The sequence below is a fragment of the Abramis brama genome (assembly GCF_963993115.1).
Source record: "Abramis brama genome assembly, chromosome: 1".
NCBI lineage: Eukaryota > Metazoa > Chordata > Actinopteri > Cypriniformes > Leuciscidae > Abramis > Abramis brama.
Genome location: NC_139963.1, coordinates 13,737,918 through 13,743,917, shown reverse-complemented (window position 1 = coordinate 13,743,917; position 6,000 = coordinate 13,737,918).

Sequence of the window (6,000 nt, the reverse complement as noted above, 5' to 3'; positions counted from 1 at the left end):
TATTTCCTGACATAACGTTTGAACGGCCACACATGTAATGATACATTTTACAGTGGCTTCATAAATTAATTTAAAACATAAAAAAAAAAAAAAAAATAGTAAAACCTCATGAATACAAACTTCCCAGGAGGACTTAAAAGCACCATGTGTCATGTGTGCATCATGAACCCTGTTGGTGTCTGACCAGCAAGATCAATTTAACAGTTAATGATAGAGTCCGTAAATTAACAGTCAGTTAATTAATTTACAGATATTGTTTGTCATTTTGTTCTGAACTAGTTCTGGCTGTCAGTCATTTCTGGATGTCAACGGACGTCCAGATTATAGTCAGTATGAACGTCTTTTCTAAACTAGTTCTGGCTGTCAGTGGACGTTTAGATTATGGCCAGATTTGACATCTTTATTCGCGTCATTTATGGACTATTTCTGGATGTCAACGGACGTCCAGATTATAGTCAGTATGAACGTCTTTTCTGAACTAGTTCTGGCTGTCAGTGGACATTTAGATTATGGCCAGATTTGACATCTTTATTCGCGTCATTTATGGACTATTTCTGGATGTCAACGGACGTCCAGATTATAGTCAGTATGAACGTCTTTTCTGAACTAGTTCTGGCTGTCAGTGGACGTTTAGATTATGGCCAGATTTGACATCTTTATTCGCGTCATTTATGGACTATTTCTGGATGTCAACGGACGTCCAGATTATAGTCAGTATGAACGTCTTTTCTGAACTAGTTCTGGCTGTCAGTGGACATTTAGATTATGGCCAGATTTGACATCTTTATTCGCGTCATTTATGGACTGTTTCTGGATGTCAACGGACGTCCAGATTATAGCCAGTATGAACGTCTTTTCTGAACTAGTTCTGGCTGTCAGTAGACGTTTAGATTATGGCCAGATTGAACATAATTTCTCAGTGTCATTAATCGACTAATTCTGGCTGTCAATGGACGTTCAGATCATGGCCTGGACGGACGGACTTGATATCAACCTGTTTTGTACGTCCACAGACGTCGCTTGCTCAGTGGGAAATGTCATGAGGTTTTAAATCAAGAGTTCTGTTTAATTTTTTTTTCATGTCTATTTTAAAGTCAGTCCTAAAAGAAATAGAAAAAATGGCAAAAATAAATGTTCAATATCTTCAAGTGATGTGTTACAAAAAGTACATTTATCACAAACAGTATGAATATATGTACTGATGCCTGCATTTACAGGATATGAATAATTTTGTACATTATTTGTTTTGCTTTATTAGAAATAACATATTTATAGGGTAATGTCCAAATGCTGTGCCAAGATATACAAGGTATATCATTTTGATTTACATGGAGGACTGGATCCGACATTAAAGGAATTCCATATAAAATTGTTATTAAAACCTTTATCAAATAAGGAGAGACCATTTACAAAAGGTTGAGGATTTTGTAAGGCTGTATTATTAATATCTACGCCTGATAATTTGGTTCAGATTATTTATGCCATTAGGGATGACCTTAATTACTTTGTTAAATTATTTTTCATTTACAAATAAACCTTATTTTGAAATAAAATTAGGGTACGTGTAAATTTGCCATTCTTGTCAATAAGCTGGTTTACAATTAAAATGTTGTGCCGAACCTAGTTCTCCATGTACAATGACTTCTTATTATGAATTATATCACCATTGTTCCATATAAAACTCCTGCTAGGAGAAAAATTGTGTTTGTACAAAAGTGACCAGAACAGTAATGCTTGTTTGTGATAACTGACCAAAGCAAGTGGAAGTTTACCAGTTATATAAGGACACAGGGCCATTCTAGAGAATTGGTTCAAAGTCAAAGTTGGAAACGTCTTGGAAAAAATTTATTTTTTCACAAATTTTGTATGTATGCAAATTGTGTAATATCCAAGATACACATTTCTAGTAAGTGTGCAGTTAATTATCATATTGTATTTTCAGAAAGTTTTGGAATATTTTCCTCTCCCCAAATTTGTCACTACCGAAACACAATAATAAATAATTTAATAGGAAGGCTAATATTGACCTATTCATATTTTGTTTACATCTACCTTGCAAATATTTTTTTTGCTATTTAAAAAAAAAAAAAAAAAAGGTTTTCACTGGTAAATCATTAACGGTTAAAATTTTAACAATATTTCAAGATTTGAATTCAATCTGTCTTTGAAAAAGGCATTTAGTTAATCATACTGATTTCAAAGTTAAGGATTCATTAGTTTGAATATACATTGAACCAAACATTTTAATAACATCTTAGTTGATAATTCAATATACTTTATGTTAGACAAAACATCCCATGTTTCGGTAGTGACAGAAATGTTTTGATAGCGACCACATCACATTACAGAATTTTAACTCACGTACTAAAACATTGATACTAATGATTTGCATAACTGTACTAAATTATGTTTATTTCCCCCAAATAAATTATTGTGTGCTCCCTTTTGTCACTACAAAAACAGTGAAGACATGTTTCGGTCATGACTCTTTTGGTAGTGACAATTTTAGATACTTTTGAGCCTAGTTCAAAGATGATGACCAGCACATGGTTACCTAGCTCAGTTCTGGACAGTTGTACACACATAAAAACGTCTCGGTTACGTATGTAACCCTCGTTCCCTTAGTAGGGAACGGAGACGTTATGTCGGATGACGACGAATGGGGTTTCGCTTAGAAAGCCAATCATCTTCGAGTATATAAAACGAGCCAATGGCAATGAAATGCCATAGGTCTGCAGAATTTGCATAGCGTATCTCCGCCCCACGCAGGGGGTATATAAGGAAGTGCGCGAGCAACATGCAGATATGTTTCTTCGCTGAGGAGCTGAGACTGAACTCAGGCGTTCCAGCGGTACAGCGGAGTGGCAGGGAGACGTAACGTCTCCGTTCCCTACTCAGGGAACGAGGGTTACATACGTAACCGAGACGTTCCCTTTCGTAGTCACTCCGAGTTATGTCGGATGACGACGAATGGGGTTCCCAGTGTAATCACGCCACCTCTCGACTGTCTTCCAGTGCCCTGCGTAAGTCTGAGCTCTCTGTCGTGAGACTGGCACGGACGAAGGACTCCTACTTAACACAGGAATACCAAGGTACACTGGGAAGCATATCTCAGTGGAAATATGCAATCATGCCCAACCCGAAGGGGGGGACTTGGAATACACATATGACCGCGAAGGGCTGCATATGGAGAATCACTGGGGTGTCCAGCCGCAGGTGGAATATGTCAACCCCAGGGGTGGCAAGGTGGCTTGCCGAGGGAAAGACACATGCTCAGAGAGGCTTACAGTGGAAATACACATGTGGAGGTCGCCCAGAGGGGGAACCATGCACATGGAGGCACCTAGCCAAACGCGAAAGCTGCCGGTGGCATAACTCTGGCGTTGATGTCGTCAGTGCTGGAGGAGACTCAGGGCTTATTAAGCTCACCTGAGAAGAATATCGCACGTATTCCATCCGTGGAGAGGAATGGCGAGCAAGCGAAGACACCTGAGCAGAATCTAGTACCGGCTAGTTGAAGCGAGTACATGAGAAGAAACTGGCTCTACTCGGAGATTGTAGAATCTCGCAAACGTGTTAGGTGTCGCCCAGCCTGCAGCTCTGCAGATGTCTGTTAGCGAGGCGCCATGCGCTAGAGCCCAAGAGGATGCCACACTCCGAGTGGAGTGGGCCGTCACACCAAGGGGGCATGGTCGACCTTGCTGCTGGTAAGCCAAAGCAATGGCGTCCACTATCCAGTGAGACAACCTTTGCTTGGAGAGAGCCTTTCCCTTCAGCTTCCCACCATGACAGACAAAGAGCTGGTCTGAGGTCCTGAAACACTGCATTCTGTCAACGTAAGCAAGGAGGGCACGTACTGGACAGAGCATTGCCAAGGCTGGGTCTGCCTCCTCCAAGGGCAGCGCTTGCAGGTTCACCACCTGGTCTCGAAAGGGTGTGGTGGGAACCTTGGGCACATATCCAGGCTGGGGTCTCAGGATCACGTGAGAGTTAGCCGGTCCGAATTCCAGGCAAGCTTCGTCAACCGAAAATGCCTGCAGGTCCCCTACCCTCTTGATGGAAGCCAATGCAACCAGGAGTGCTGTCTTCATTGACAGAAACTTAAGCTCCACTGATTGCAGAGGCTCAAAGGGAGCACTCTGCAGGGCAGTTAGAACCACTGAGAGGTCCCAAGAGGGTACGAGGGGAGGACGAGGAGGATTCAGTCTCCTCGCTCCCCTCAGGAACCTGACGATCAGGTCGTGCTTCCCCAAGGAATTACCATCAACTTCGTCGTGATGTGCGGCAATGGCGGCAACATACACTTTCAGGGTGGAGGGAGACAGCCTTCGCTCCAACCCTTCTTGCAGGAAGGAAAGCACGACACTAATGGGGCATTTCGTGGGTTCTTGTTGTTTAGAAGAACACCAGTTGACGAAGAGGTTCCACTTCAACGCATAGGCATGTCTCGTGGACGATGCTCTAGCGGAAGTGACCTCGTCCCGTCCAGGAGCCACACGTGGAGGTTCCAAAGATCGGGACGAGGGTGCCAAAAGGTGCCCCGTCCCTGAGAAAGCAGGTCCTTCCTCAGAGGAATTGGCCAGGGAGGTGCTGTCGCGAGGAGTACTAGTTCTGGGAACCAGGTGCGGTTGTGCCAATACGGGCAACCAAAATGACCTGCTCCTCGTCCTCCCTGATCTTGCGCAAGGTCTGCATAGACCACCTTGACGGTTGATGTACGCTACTGTGGCGGTATTGTCTGATCGGACTAGTACGTGTTGACCCTTGAGCAACGCACGGAAGCGGTGCAGGGCAAGGCGTACAGCCAGCAACTCGAGGCAATTGACATGCCAAAGGCGCTGGGGTCCTGTCCAGGAGCCCGCGGCAGCATGTCCATTGCACATGGCGCCCCAACCCGTGGTGGAGGCATCTGTTGATACAACAACATACCTGGAAACTTGTTCTAAGGGAACTCCGGCCCGTAGAAAATTGAGGTTCGACCACGGGGAGAAGGTCTGACGGCAGGTCGGAGTCACTGGGACTCGGAGCGTGCCGTGTTGCCATGCCCACCTCGGGACTCGATCGCGAATCCAAAGCTGAAGCGGTCTCATATGAAGCAATCCGAGCGGCGTTACTGCGGCTGCGGATGCCATATGCCCCAGGAGCCTCTGAAAGAGTTTCAGTGGAACCGCACTCCTGCCCTCGAATTGACGAAGGCAATTGAAGGCTCGCTCGTAAGCTGCGCGCACATGGCGACCGAGTCGATCTCCATACCGAGAAAAGAGATCCTCTGCACGGGGCAGAGTTTGCTCTTCTCCCAGTTGACCCGAAGGCCCAGACGAGCTAGGTGCCGGAGCACAAGGTCCCTGTGTTCGCAAACCTGGTCTCGAGAGTGAGCTAGGATCAGCCAGTCGTCGAGATAGTTCAGGATGCGAACCCCGTGTTCTCGAAGGGGAACAAGGGCTGCCTCGACGACCTTCAGGAAGAAGGGCACGGTCATTAGCCGCGTCCTGCCAGAGGAGACCAGGGGAGGACCAGCGTCCCACGGGGGCGTGCTCTGGCAGGGTTCTGGCGACAGAGGGGGACGAGAGTGGCGAGGCTCGTGAGCGGCACGCACTGTCATCCGAGAACTCTGTGTGCTCAGAGATGGGAGAGTGAGTTCTTTCTTTGACCACATTAGGGTGCTGCTCGTCGTGGGACGAGCAGCGGGAATGGGACAACCAAGGATTCTCCCCCGGCCCTCCACCGGGGGAAGGAGCGGCCCTGCTACCGTCTCCTGAAAAGAACTCAGCGCCATCTCTGAGCAGCCCGTCTCAGGAGCGCCGCTTGGCCTGGCGTTTAGCAGGGCGCGGGGCGGGAGAGGGCTGTGGCGCCTTCCTGCGGCTTCCTCCACGACGCGACCCGGAATCAGCGGACTGCTGGGGCCGATCGGGAGGGGCGGGAGCCGCAGGAGGGCGCCCTCGGCGGCGAGCAGGCTGAGGCACCTGTGCCGACGACTGCGCTGCCGGAGCAGCGGGCCGC